This window comes from Euprymna scolopes, chromosome 32 (genome assembly GCF_053919585.1).
Source record: "Euprymna scolopes isolate OS-2025 chromosome 32, ASM5391958v1, whole genome shotgun sequence".
NCBI lineage: Eukaryota > Metazoa > Mollusca > Cephalopoda > Sepiida > Sepiolidae > Euprymna > Euprymna scolopes.
The window spans coordinates 13,662,656-13,678,528 of record NC_136513.1 but is presented as its reverse complement, the minus strand read 5'-3'; positions in this window follow the sequence as shown (position 1 = coordinate 13,678,528).

The window sequence follows — 15,873 nt, the reverse complement described above, 5'->3', positions numbered from 1 at the left end:
ATGGGTCAGTAGTGCTCGGGCTGCCCGATCATGGCACAGGCGTCCATAACTGTCCGTATTGTCCGCCAGTATACGTCTCGCGGTTTTGACGGATAACTCTGCGCGGCCATTGCCTTGGGCATAATGCGCTGATGAGGTACGTTTTCGTATGCCCCAATTCCTCAAAAAGGAGTCGTATTCCTGGGATTCAAATGGTGGTCCACCATCCGACGAAATCTCTTTCGGTACGCCGTAGGTACAGAACCAAGTCCTCAAGGTATCGCACACCGTCTTGGCTCTTCCCGACGTCATTAGGGCCACTTACACCCATCCCGTATACCTGTCTGCGTATACCATAAAGTGTCTACCCTGCATCTGGACGAAGTCAACCACCACTTGTTGGAATGGAAATTCCGGGTCTGCTGGGGACATCAAGGGTACCCTGGGCTGAAACGGTGCGATTTCATTGCACGTGCGGCACTGGGCTCTTGTTTGCCTGATGTTAGCATCCAACCCTGGCCAGAATAGTCGTTGTCTCGCATTCGCCAGCAGTCCGTTCACACCCTGATGAGCGGAATGAAGAGATTCCAATATCTCTGCGCGGAGTTGTCGAGGTATTAGGATTTTGTTCCCCTTGATGATCACTCCTTCCAGGCAATATAATTCCTCACGCATAGGCCAGAAGACTCGAACTACGGTTGGGATATTGTTACGTGACTGGGGGGAGCCATTTTGAATCAGCTCTTTCAAAGTCCTGCATTCTTCGTCCGTGCCTGCCGCAGCCACAATCCTTCCCCATGTGATGGCTCTTAACGTAGTATCATTCTCGTACATCGATGTTAGGGCGGCTTTGACTGCGGTGTCAATGGATTGGTCCTGGTCTCTTGGTGGGGTGCCCGCCGGGTACCGAGATGCACAGTCAGGGGCCAAGTTGAGTTTCCCCGGTCGATGTTTTATCTTGAATTTATACATGAGTGATTTTTCCTTGAAGTTTAACAGGCGTGGGTTTTTTTATGTTCTCCAGGGCTCGGTCCGAAAATATCTTTACGAGCGGTACGTGATCCACTGTAATCACCAAGTCTGGGCATCCGAGTATGAACATGCGGCATGATTCCAACCCATAGATCAGAGCCAAGGCTTCACCTTCCACTGGTGCATATCGTGATTCCGCGTCGTTGGTAAAACGGGATCCCGCCAGGATGAGTTTCCAATGCCCATCCCCACAACTCATGTTTAATTCCCCCTCACATCTGCAATGCTTTTGAAACAGAAAATACGATATCCCTGTTTTGCTGTAGTCTGTCGCGAGTCCTGTTGCTCTGTTCATTTCGAACGTTTGGATGCCTTTTTCAATTCTTTCCACTATTATTTTTTTCGACTCTTGGAATACCTGTTCCAGTGTCTCATCCCAATAAAATTTCCTGTCCTTTGTTTTCAGCAACTCTCGGAATGGGGCCATAACTTCGGCTTGTGAGAATGCATAGGAGACTTGGTTTACGAGTCCGAACCAGGACCTAACCCCAGTAATATTTGTCGGGGTGGGGAAGCTCAGGATTGCTTCAGTCATTCTTCTTGTGGGTTTGACCCCGTTAGCTGTTACTTGAAACCCTGTGAACTCCACTTCCATGTCAGCTAAGTGAAACTTGTATGGGTTAAACACAATCCCTCTATCGGCGCAGTGGTTTATATATTCAATTGTGTGCCAGAATGAGGATTCCATTGAGTTGTCCCACAGGAGACTGTCATCTATACACCGAGTTTTTCGAGCCATGTCCATGGTGATATCGTCAAACCGACGGGTGTAGCCATCTCCTGATCCATGGAATCCTTGAGGGGCTCGACAGTACCTGTATCGACCCCATTCAGTGATGAACGTGGTGGCGTTTCGTGCAGCTGGAGACAGCGGTAAACTGTGGTAACCGTTCCACGCATCGAGTGCAGTCTTCCTGGTATGTGCAGGTATTACCGAGACCTGATTGAATGGGGACGAAGTGTGGTGCGTCTCCCTCATGGTCGCCTCGTTCAACTTTTGTAAGTCCACCGTCCGCCTTGGGGATCCATCCTTTTTTGGTGTGACCACCATTCTCGAGCACCAAGTAGTTGGTGTGCCTACCGGTACGGGTTCGATTATCCCCAGTGCCACGTCACGGTCTATATCTTGTTTCACCTTTTCCTTCCAATGATGGGGGACAGGTATTGGGGTGTGGATTGCCGTCGGTGTCGCATCTTGGAGGAATTTTATTTCTAAGGGTTTACCCTTCATTACTTGGAGTGGTTGGTGTGGACAGGTATTGAATGCGCTGGCCTTGAAATGTTCCTTTAGCCATTGCTCCAATTTTTCTCTGTTAATGTCGGTTGGCTCCAATGGGATTGCTGCTGCTTTTCTTCGGAGCCGGTGTTCTGCGCGGACACCCGCAAGGGGCCGTCTCTTCTGTTTCCGCTGAGCTGCTTTGCGATAATGATGTAGGAAAATTGGATGGCAATAATTTCAGCTCCTTAAGTGCCGTCTGTGATAAGTAGAGCCCGGATGTGTTGTCAGACACATACACTGCCTGTCGTGTTTCTCTTGATCCCACCTTAATATGTAAAAACAGGACCCCCTTGATGTGTAACTGGCTATTTGTTATACCCCTTATCCGATGGGTAGTTGGAACCAAGTACCCATTTGGGTACCCGAGGAGTCCTTGAATCTCGGGGCCAACAGAGCAAGTTTGGGCTCCTGTGTCCGCGAAGGCTTGGATGGCGTGGGTGATCACTTTCATCGGCTTCTTTGGCACCCTTCCAAAGGTCGCATGGCACTTGTTCATTACAGTTACCTCTGCTGTAACTGAGGGGGGCGGTTCTGGGGCGCCCACCTGGAACTGTTTCCCATTCCACTCAAGGTGAGGAATGTTTGCCGGTTGTCTCTCATTGTGTCTGTGAGTAGGGGTTTTATCCGTGGTGCAAAACATGAACGACTCCCCGCTTTTTATAGCCTCCGTTTTGGATCTATTAATTTTCCGGCACACCTTTTTAATGTGCCCTACTATTCCACAAAAGTGGCACTTGAGTCCCACTGCTGGGCAATCTTTCCGGTTCATCGATCCACCTCGGTGTGATGTTTTTCCGCAACCGTTGCAAGGTTTGGTGTCCCGTGGGTTCGACAGGGCCTTTGCCTCATGCATTTGTTGTACTTGATTCGACTTTTGTACCCCAGATATCGTGAGAGGTGTGTGGTATCGGAAAAGTGTGGAGTTGCTTCGTCTGTTGCCTCCAGGCAAACCAACCGTGAAAACTTTAGATCCAAGGTAGGAAGTGTAGCTGCCTCTGCCAGTACCCTTCTCTGGTGTTCGATATTTCTTAACCCTGCCATCGTTTGCCCGGCAACCATATCGTATGAGTAATTAACCTGCTGCCGGCAAGTGGGTTCGTTCGGACACTGAATACTAAATTCACAAAATTTCGCATGGCCACGTAACCTCGATAAAAAATGGGTCACTGACTCACCCTCATTTTGCTTCATGGAGTGAAACGTTTGTCGGTGGACTTCCTTGTGTAAGCCTCGAACGGCCACCAGTCGTATTTGGCAAAGAAGGAACTCTTCTGCCGCATTGTTGAGTCGTTCTGGTCCAACGAGCTCAAACAGTAACCTGTTCGTTTCCGGTGTGCATGCTTCTAGCAGTTCGTTTCGAATTACAGCTGGATTTTCGAGTCTGCACATCTCCTTGTACCGTGACCAGGTGTCTAAAAAGAGTGCCTATTCGCTATCTGTTGAGTCCAGACCTATAGAAGGTCGGTGCATTCTTTTTGTTTGCGACGTGTTCGCTTGTCCATGTAAAATGTCCTTCCGTAATTCGATGTTTTCTTTTTGTAACTCGACTAGTTGACGTAATAAGAGAACGTTTTCTTGTTCCATAGTTTAACGATATTTTTAGTCCAATGCTGCGATATAAGTATTTCACGTTTTAAAGTGACAATATGTTCGTAGCGCCATGTACAGTTTGCGTTAAGCAAGCTGGTTTCCCAATCCGACAGCGTGTCGCCGTCGATGAGTGTAAACCCATAATGGCCATTCCTCTCTTCTTTTATAAGGAGGATAACTCCACTTATGCCAAGTCTGAGAGAAAGGGCGATAACTCCTTTCTGGCCTCTACACTCCTCAAAACCTTATCCAACCAACCTACAGACTCAGTGTGTTGATTTTTCCTAGCCCTGTTTACATACTGGTGTGGATTTTACCAGTCATATTTATGGTAAAGGGAAATATGGCGACTAGAAAATGTACATTGCCCTTTTTACATGCATGAGCATTAGGGCAGTACATTTATTACTGGTCCCAGATATGTCTGTAAAATCGTTAATACAGGCCTTTGTCAGATTTACAAACGTGAATGGAATTCCCACTCACCTTTACTCGGATAATGCCCGTACATTTACTGCTGCTGCCAGAATTATAAACAAAGGATGATAGTAGATGAATTTAAAGAACGGTTCACCTCATACGACCTTACACATTGTACTATTCCACTGTTTTCTCCTTGGTAAGGTGGCAGCTGGGAAACGTCTATCAAGACCTTAAAATCGTGCCTATATGAAGTTATACGAAGAGGAAAGGTAGACTATGTTGGTCTAGTAACTATTTAGTCGGACGTTAAATGGGCAGTCGCTCCCTGGCATACATAAGCCCTGATGACTCTGAGCTGGACATTTTAACTTCGAACTCTCTCATACACGCCAATGTTGGTCGTGGAATATTAATGAGGGTTGAAGACCAGGACCAGGAAATCATTGACCCGCTTGCATGAAGGGACGTGATTTAAACCCCGTGTTCTCGGGAAGATAGTCTGAAAAAGTTTAAGGAACTTTGGAATGAAGACTACTTATTGAGTCTCAGAGAAAGAACCTTGAATCTAGCCGACTGTTCTTTTGAAGATAAGATACACCCAGGAAATATAGTACTCATTAAAATCCTCTGAAAACTAGGCCCTTTTCGTCCCTAGGTATAGACCTCGAACTGATCCAAGAAGTGATAATTTGGCACGCATGGTGAAAGTGAAGAAAGGGAATGGAGCTATAGGCATGCACTCCATCAAACATCACTTTCCTCTAGAATTCTCTCAACAGCCAGAAGAACCCGACCCAACAGACATGGAACCATCAAGCTCTCAAGATGTGAGTCTACCCCCACAAAGGAGAGAGAGAGTACGATAATTTGGATCTGTCCAGCCTGCAACAGACGAGAAGATACTATACTAATGCTATCATGTGATACATGCGATGATTGGTTTCATTTCGATTCTGGGGGCCTAATAGAAGCACCACCAGAAGAAGAACAGTGGTGCTGGAATAACTGCAATGCTCGAGAGTTTACAAGAGGCATACCCAGCCTATCAAGGGTATAAATTGACTGTTTTATTCCCCATAATCAGGATTTTTTGTGGGGAATGTGTGTAAGAATTGAAATTGATTTGACTTACCGGAGATGGGTCGGAGGGAAGGAAAGACACTGAACTGCTGTTTTGCCGTTATGAGAAACCGGGTGTCTGTTTCCTACTAAGTTAAATAGAAATTCTAATCTCGTTGGAAATCACGTTGGAATTCTCGCTGCTGAGAGTTAGTATGTATAAAAGGAGTTGTCTCACTACGGCTTAGTGATTAGTTAAGAAGCTATTTACCTAGCTTGCTAGTCGGTTGGCGTCTCTTAGACTGATTACCTCGTTACTGTTGTTTGGCAAACGTTACCAGTAAATTGTTACCTTTACAAGGAAGAAAAGACTGCTTGTAAGTAACGCTACCGTTTCGTTGCAAGCCCTTACTGCCTTTTCTTACCCCCTCTTCTTTTTGATGAAATAATCATTACAATATATATATATATATATATATATATATATATATATATATATGTATATATATATATATGCGTGTTATTTAATTTATTACCAGCCTGGTTGCCCGACGTCACCCAGGTGTTTAGAGGTATATGTTGAGCAAAAAACAAATTGGTAGTGGGCAGGCAGATTCAAACTCATGGGAACATTTGCAATTAATGGGTGGTTCCACGCTCCCGGCATCTGGGGCCTTACCATCAGGTATAGTGTAAGGTCATATCCAGGACCAGCACTCATATGTGATTATTGTAAGCAGGTATGAAACATAAAAAAACGAACAATTAATGATGATGATTATCTGAAAAATATAAACGAATATACATAAAACTTGTATTCCTTATTTAGATGTTTAAGAATATGAAACTGTTGTTGAATACTAGTTAACCGTTCGCATATTACGCTTAAACGTGACATTTTTTATGCATACAGATTGCCTATGTATCATTATAGAATTAATCCTTAACTGAATATTATATATTCCGAGTAATAATTTGCCCGGTGGACGGACTCGAAAAAAATCTTAAAAAGTAATACTGATCATATTGTTCATCACATTCCGTCTGTGTTTGTTTACAATATCACTTCAGCTGATATTTATACTTGGTCTTAAATATAGTCTTTTTTTCTCTTATAGATAAGAATCAAATTTGTTTTTACATGGGACTATTTTACGTTACACCAGTCAAAATGACTCGGTGGTACGTAAAATATTCCCCTGTTAAAATATTGTTATCTATAAAAGAAGAAAGAGTATTTTTAATATCGGATGAATTTCAGTATAAAACATATCTAAGAACACTGTCAGAAATATTAATTACAGTTGTTTGAAATCTGAAAAAATATAGTCATTTCGGAACCAATGCGAAAGGAACTCACCCCCCACACACACCTACACACACACACACACACTCGAAGTGACTTTTATATACTAGTATAGATCCAAATATTATACATTTCAAATGTTGAATAATAATTTCATAAGTGTGTTTTCAGCGTTATCATCAAATAATTCCTAATACGCTCAATTATGAGGATAAGGTAGTAGTGTACTTAAATAAGGGCGAAATAGACGCATGTAAAGAAAACTCTTCGTTTTGTTTTATTCCCAGTTTTCCACTTGGAAGCATAAATGAATTTCATATTTATTCCATAAATTATAACACATTTCTCAATAATAAGTGACGCCAAGGCTTCTATAGGTATAAAACGTGGTTTCTGCTTTTCATGAGAGTATATTTTCCGCACGTTCAAACAGATTTTCTCATTTATACTGTAATTTATACTAGGTTAAATCTTTGTACTATATTTATTAAAATTAATTTGTAAAGTATGTGATGTAATCAATATCCTCAAAAATATGATTGAATGGTTCAGTCATAAATTATGACTGGTAGAGCCGCTTGCAAAATGCGCTAAAAGGTACGCTGAAAGCCTCACGCTTAAGGATGTCAAAAAGCCTTCTCCTCTAAGTTTCTTTCTCGAAACTGCTAAACTTTGGTATTCCATTCCGTGTTCCTGCTTCCCCGTCTATACTGGCATGCAGATGTCCAAGTGCAATGTAAACCGAGATCTTGCTGTAAAACTCCTTAGAAAGTATTACTGCAATTTATGTCCGAGATAGTAGCCCCCTACATCAAAGTGGCAGTGTTCCTTGTTCGGAGTGAAAATGTAATAAAACATCCAATCACGAACACCTCTTCAGTAAGGCGACTTATTTTGTTATTTAAAAACCACATCATGCTATTTAAGAATATCTGCCCACTACAATTTATTTGCTCAATACACACCTCCAAACTCCTGGGCAACGCCGTGTAATCGGGCTGGTAATAAATAGCACCTATATATATATATATATATATATATATATATATATATATATATATATATATATATATATATATATATATATACAAAGGATAGATAGATAGATAGATAGATAGATAGATAAATCATCCAGCAGCGTGTTCATTCGATATAAACTCCGCCCTGTTTCTTTTGTGTTATCTTTCTTGCTTTTAATCACCGAAGATAACTTATCTCTCTTCCCTCCTTTGTGATTGAACTTGGCCAATTTTATTTCATTGGAACCAAATCGTTACTAAAAGAAATGTGTTAGTTCTGTTAAATCGAATTCATTTCATTTAAATGGGAAAAACAAAATTAATCTCTATACAACTAGAAACTAATTATCGACATTCAGACGATTGAACGGTCGTTTTATAAGTGACACTGAAAGCGAAAGGAAACATCTTTGAGACCAAACATTTTCTCTTGGCTCTCATCAAAGAAGGAGAAGGAGGACAAGATTAGAATACAATCGTTTGAAAACGGAGAAGGTTTTCGTATTAATCAGCCGCATATAATTTTACCTGTTATAATGCTACTGTTGAAGTGAATAGCCGATATACATGTAATGGAATGTGCAGCTTAAAAACATCTGATAAGTTCGAAAGTAGATTATTACTAAAGCTAAAGTTTTCGATCCCAAAATTGATAAAATAATCAGGTAAGTTATTATTATTCATGTTGTCGCACATGGAGCTTTCACACAAGTCAACAAACGATCAGTTTGTAGATCTGTGGTGTTCTCTGGAAGCTGTGACAACAAGTTTCCCAAGACGTCCAGCTTTCTGATCCTTCCTCGATAGCATTTGCAAATGAATTTGAATCATCGCTACAGCATCTTACCATTGATTTCTCGCTGGCAGTTGCCATTGGTTTGTACTGGAACTTAAGTTGCACTAAGCCTCCCAAAGATCTCAGTTCTCTTCGCACTTGTCCAGCGGCGGTTGTGCCAGTGCTCCTCCTCGGCATTTCCTTCATTCCTCTCGGCTCTTTGGTATCACTTTTCTATTGGAGGGAACGGTGGTGAAACAATTTAGGGAATGCATGATGGGGATGTAGAACTTGTAGATCTGCAGCTTCGGTGTTCTTCATTACCTATAACGCTTCTTCCTTATATTATCTTCTTGCGTTATTCTCCGCATTCAAGGGTTTTCCTTAATATTTCAGCCGTTTTCATTATCGTTAGGCGTTGTACTTTTGCAGTTTTTCCTCTGATTCAAATTTATGACATTTTTCCAGGATTTTCGGAATTGTTCCTAGTGCTCTAACTATTATCGATACTATTTTGATTTTCTTCATCATCCAATTCTCTTTGAACTTTCTGGCTAGTTCTGTGTATTTGCTTCGTTTCTCCTTTTCTTTCATACTCAACCTGTGGTCAGCTGGGACAGGAAAGTCTACGATTTGACAGGATATCTATTTCTTGTTAATTATTACAACATCTGGTCTTCTTGCTTGGATGGGTTTGTCCGTCTGTATTTCCACGTCCCATAGAATTTTGTGGTTCTCGTTTTCAAGTGTTGTTGTGGGTTTATGCTTGTACCATTTATCTATACGCTTAAAATGCAGTCGTTTCACAATACCCAGTGCACCGCCCTCCCCACTTGGTCATGTCTGTTTTTTTATTCTTTTAGGGCCAGTTTGCTGCATTCACTTACCGTTTATCGTTTATCGTTTCGTCTCTTTGTCCACATAGTCTGCATTTGCTGTTTTCTCGTGTTTTATTGATATTTGCGTTGATATGTTTGGTTCTTGCTGCAGTTATTAGAGATTCAGTTTCTAGTGTGTATGTCTTTTTCGCATCCTTGTCTAGGTGTTTTCGTTATTTGTATCTTTTGGCAATCTTATTAATCTTCCATGAAGTTGTTTCTCTTCCCATTTTTCTTTTCTCGTTTTGTAATTTGTCTCTCTGTTTTCTGTTTTGATTGTTTTCTCCGTGTCTCTCGCTGTCATAATTATCCTTTCAGTGTTTTGCATTATGTATTTTTCTAGTCCTTTTTTGTGTCCATCACACAGTCTTCTATACAGATCAGTCCTCTCCCGCCGTCTTTCCTTTTGATCAACATATAGCAGATCATATGTTCGTCTTTTCCCATTTTTTGCATCCTTTCTCTTCCTCGGGGATGAGTCTACGGTTATTCAGTGAGTGGTAGAGTTGTTCACTCGGTTGTGCTGTCAGTATCTTCCACGTGGTGGGTAGGCACGTGATTGACCTATAATTGCTGGGTAGGATTCCTTTCTCCGTGCCCTTCTGTAGCAGTGTGGTTCTACCTTTTGTTATCCAGTCTGACACGTTTGCTTCCTGTATACAACTTCTCAGGTCTTGGGCTAGCCTTTCGTGTAAGGTTCTGAATTTTTTGAACCAGTGTGCATGTATCCCGTCGTGACCTGGTGCTCCCAGTTTGCCATTTTTCTTCATTCACTGTTCCTTCTTCGATTTGTTGTAACTCTTCTTTCATGTCTTTCAGCCATTCGGTATTTCTATTGTGATCTCGTCGCTCTTCCCATATATTACTCCAGTAGAGTTTTGTTTCTGTCGGAGTTGGTTGTTCTGTTTTTGTTTTTCCTCGGGGGCCATTTTTGTAGAACTGGCGTGCATTAGTTTCAAATGTTCTGTTGTGTTTGCATTGTTCAGATTTATATGTATATCTTCGCAATGCCGCTTCTTTTGCTTTTATTTTTGGTCCAGTTCTTCATGTTTCTTGTCTACCCTCTCCCTGTCAGTTACATTTCCAATATTCCGTTTTCTCCACATTGTTTTTTTTCCTGTTGATCATTTTGGCTTCTTTTTATGTTTGTGTATTTGGGTTTCCCATCCAGGTTTTGTCGGTCCGCGTGTCCCCGGTTGTTTTTCTGATTTTAAATTCATACTTACCATTTTGGCGCCTGCATAGATGAGGTTGTTTAAGTCTGCGATTGTGCTTGTTGGGATGTGTTGGAGGAGCTTGTTAACCGTCTCTGTTTCTGTTTTTAATTTCTTCTGCTCTCGGTTCTTTAACGATGGGAGTTTTTTTCCTCGTTCATGAACTGTGTCATTTTATTTATTTCATTTGCTTCATTCTCTGCTAGTTCTGTTTCATTGTTCTCGGTTTCAACGTTTGCAGTCTTCAGTCTTCGTAGGTCCTTGGTCTTTGGTGTTTTTTTCTTGTGAGACTTCAACTTGTGGGGTGTTTCTTCGGGCCGTTCTGTTGGGAGGTGTATCTTGTCCAGTTTTATCATCTATTTTTCGTTGAATTTCTGCTTGTTCTAGTTTAGAGAGCCAACCTTTCCTGTGTATCAGTTTTCTTAATCGGCAATTCTTTGTTCTGTCGCTTGGTGGTAACTGGAGAGATTCCATAGTTCTTACATTCGTTTCCTATAACCTCCATATCTATATTCAGGATGACTTCTAGAATAGCATTCCATTACTAGCCTTTTCTCTTTTGTTGTCAATTTCTTTCTTCGGTTTTTTCCATTTTGATAATTATCACGGCTGTTCTGTGTTTGTTCCCTGAAAGTAGAGGTCCTGCTTACCTGTTCAGCGTCCATGTTATTTGAGTTTCTGAAATTCAGAAGTTGGCCAACATTCGCAGGATGACGTCCGGGTCCCCCATACTGGCTACCGAAGGAGCACTTGCCGATCATGACACCCAGATATTTCTTCTGGGTCCCATGGTTTAAGTATTTTACTTGGCATTTTCATATTTTGGTGTTTGTGGCAACACCCAACCCATAATTGTTTTACCTGTGGTTCTGATCAAGATATAGTGTTTGGCTCCCATGTATACAGGAGGTATCCTGTACTATCACACATACATAAAAGGCATAAACAGAAGTTAAAAAAGAAATAAAAAAATAAAGAAATAAAAAATAAAATAAAGAAATAAAAAAATTAAAAATATGTATATATTATTTTTTTAATTATATATATATATATATATATATATATATATATATATATATATATATATATATATATATATATATATATATAAGAAACTAAATAATAATTTTAACTAAGTATTCTACTTTGTAAAAGCCGGTAGTAATGCTCTGAAAGAAGGTGTTTGATGATACGTCTACCTCACATCATACTGGTTAGCCGCTAGAAATGTTGGATGGGGAGAAGACGAGGCAGGAAAATTCCCCCGATGCTGTGATAGTATTTGATCCCCGGCGTTCTAAGTCGGGTCAATTTCCACGTTGATATCGCAAAAAGGACTGCTTCCGGTTACAATTTCGGAGGAAATTTCAGCTAAGTTATTCACATTCACATTCATGTTAGAGGATTTGCACTAGTGAAATTTGATTGGACAGACAGAATTGTACATTTACATCGCTACAGAGACGGACTCCTGAAATAAATTCAATGTAATCATTTACGTTTTTTGTTTTTTCATAAAGACAAACTCACATTTCGTTCAATTCTTTCAGAGAGTTTCGGTGCCTCACACGTGTTAAGTCTTCTCTATTAGGACTCGCATAAAAGCTAATGTTTATTCGTCGGCCAGTTATAGTGTAATGATAGGAATTGAAATCACAACCTATACATATACATATATACACACATATGTAGCATTTCTTCCCGTCTTTGCCAACAAGGAAAAAAAATGAGTTCCTCTTTTTTTCTTTTTTTTTTTTTTTTTGCTTAAAGTCTGGACTTTTTTTTCATTCATGAAATTAAACTGGACAGAGAAAATTGTACATTTATATCGCCAAAGAGACCGATTGCTGAAATAAATTCGAAGTAAAAATTGACTTTTTTTATTATTATTATTATTATTATTATTATTATTATTATTATAATTATTATAATATTATTATTATTTTTATTATTATTATCTAAATTATTACAATAATTAAATAACGATTCTCGAGAATGTTTCAATCTTTTTTCGCATCTACGTAACTTATTAACTAAATATTATGTTACTTTTCCGTAGGACAAGTGTCACAAAATGTTATACGTTGGTGTTTGAGTTTATTTTATTATTTTATATTTTACATTATTATTGTTTGATATTGTATCTTATCATTTTTACATTAGTACTACTATTACTAGCCATATTATTTTAATTCATATTTACTGTTATATATTTGTTGTCATTATCTAAATATTTACTTACTTGTCAGTACGTCCAATGTAACGAAAAATCATCATCATCGAAAACATTAATTGATGAGAAACACATTGCCTCTCTTTATAGTCGCTCTTGATAGGTTTATAATCATTAAAACTATTTCCCTTGCAAAATATTTTTAATAAACATATCTGTCTGTTTACGGTTTCAAATTGGCTATATTATTTATGAATTAAGATGAGTCATGATCAGAGACAACTGTAAGTATTTTTTGTTATTGATTCCAAAACGGAAAACATGGGCAATTGAATTGGCATCTGCCCCTTCATAATTTATATAAGAAATTATTCAGAAAAATGCATAATGTGTGTTGAATTTTTATTGAAAAACATTTTTAAAATCAATTTTTTTAGCTTTAAAGAGGTTAAAAAAGAATTTACTAAAATTGTTTTAAATTCGAAGTTTTATTTTATGATTCAGGGTACCCTACCGATTCTGCTAATTCTTACTACTACTACTACTACTACTACTACTACTACTACTACTACTCGTTTCTTAGGTATTATGTTGAGCTATATTATAATTTTCTTAGTCTGCCTGTCATTCTGTCTGATTTAATTTTTGTCAGAATCTACTGATATAGATATAGGTAAAATTTTGTATTGGACTTTGTTATAATAAAACGCAGCGAACTATGTATTATGGCATCGGTAAAATGCACAGGAAGGGATTAATGGGGATTTATCACCACATTACTACATCTACTGTTTAAGGTTTCTTGGAAACTACTTGATCGATCTGACTGTAATTTAACGTGGGCCTTTGTAATGATGAATAGCGGTGAAGTAGGAATTATGATATCCCTCACCAGACAGTTCATTATTAATTTGAATTAATAGTTAATTGTCAGACAATATCACATTATCTCCCACTTTTACTCTAAAACTACTGCACCGATCTGGCTTAAGTTTTGTATGAATATTTTGTATGATAAGGTATTACGAAATAAATATTATAATAATTGTATGATGGACAATTAGGAATTGAGAGGACATTATAGAGCCTAGTATTTAATGCAAAATTAGCACACATTTAAGCAGATTACACTATAAATTGGACATAAATAACTTAAAATATAACTTCCGGATACGGCATTAAAAATTAGCCAAAAAATACAGTACATTTTATAATAGACATGTATATGATCAAAGAAAATTATAAAAAATACCATGAGGCGGGCCAATTACAGTAACCAGGTGCGAGGGAAAACATCGTATTCCGCATCATAACCTGGAAAATGTATCCTAGGGGTACCGTATCTTGGGATTCTACTGTATTCTAAGTCAGCTGACTATAGCTTTTGTTCTCGAGTTCGACAAGTTACATCTGAAGATGATCGTATGTTCCATCCTCCTAGACGTTGTAGAAAAGTACAACCCCAAATTCAAATAATCCAAATAATAAAAATTATAAAGCATTATTTATACATTCTGAAACAAAAAACAAAATTTACAAAAATAAAAATCAATTGAAAAAATTCAAAATATATAACAAGTCCAAATTAATAAAATATAAAGACTTTGATCGGTTAAAAATTACAAGATGGTATTTTATCTGATAAATATTGGATTTATTACTTTTTATAATGGTGCAGATTTTATTACTAGTAAGCTAATAGACTTATACGCCCTTTAAAACCGAACAAAATCTATAGCCAGCTGACGTAGAATACAGTAGTGTTAATCTAACTATGGGATCTACATTAAATTTCGAACGGAACATGTCATTTAATCCACACGGCTAAGATATGCTCGTTCCATCAGTCAGCACCGGATAATGATAAATGGTGATTGTTATTCAATATCGACTCAGATTATGTTAATTAGCATATTTCGGGGGAAATTAAACATTTTCTTTTCTTACAATTTTTAATACATTAGTTATTACAGATAAACGTCATATTTATGCCACCGGACATGTATGCATATATTTTCAAGTAACTTTTATCTCTTTCATCCACAACTAAAATCCTAACAGGTACTACCACACAAGAAAAAGTCAATTTTAGAGCAATAGTATGTTAGGGTAATATTTACACTTCTTCAAAGCATCCAAAGTGTCCCATCTCCTCCGAATTCCGTCTAATGTCTTTCACTGGGAAAAAAGCGTGTTTTGAATATCAAATGCAGAAAATATAACATCGTCTACGTAGTCATCAAAACTTTGCGTTTAGATATAAGAATATATTTCCAAATTTAAATCTGACAGACAATGAACATCTTATTAAAAACTTAGGGATAATAAATCCATTAAAATGCTATTTCAGTGAGAGAAATGTAAAAAGGATAACCCAATCTAAGTGTTACACACCAATGAAAATGCTACTTGTTTTATATAAATAAAGGAATGGCTACATATACGAGAAGCCCGTTCCACAGCAGACACCCTCGATGTAATCTCTGAACGTATATACCACTCACTGGCCAAAGCCGGAAAGGGCAGAGCGGTAGCTCTAGATATATCTAAGGCTTTTGACAGGGTATGTCATGAGGGTATCCTCAGGAAAATTAGATCATACGGTATAATTGGTAGAATACTAAACATAATTAAATCCTTCTTAGATAAGAGAAAAATCCAGGTTGTCCTCGACGGTCGTACATCTAAACAATATGGTATAAATGCGGGAGTGCCTCAAGGGTCTCTCCTTGGACCTCTGTTGTTCCTAATATTCATAAATGACCTCTCGAGAAAATTGCCTCTGAGATGGGTATATATGTTGATGACACCACACTCTATAACAGGCATGACAGGAAAACAAATGAACATATATCTAAAGAGATGGCAGAAACACTAGAGGATGACCTCCGATCTGTAGTGGAATGGGGACAAAAATGGATGGTCACGTTCAATGCCGCCAAGACTAAACTAGTTTCCTTCAATAAATAAAAGAAACCTTCTCTACCACCAATAGCAATGGTCAATGACGCTTTATCTGAGAGTACATCCTTCAAACTGCTTGGTCTAACGTTCACAGGAAACATGAGTTGGAACAATTACATTGAAAGTATTTCCAGGGCAGCTGCAAAGAAGGTAGGCTCCCTCTACCGTGCTAGAAAACTACT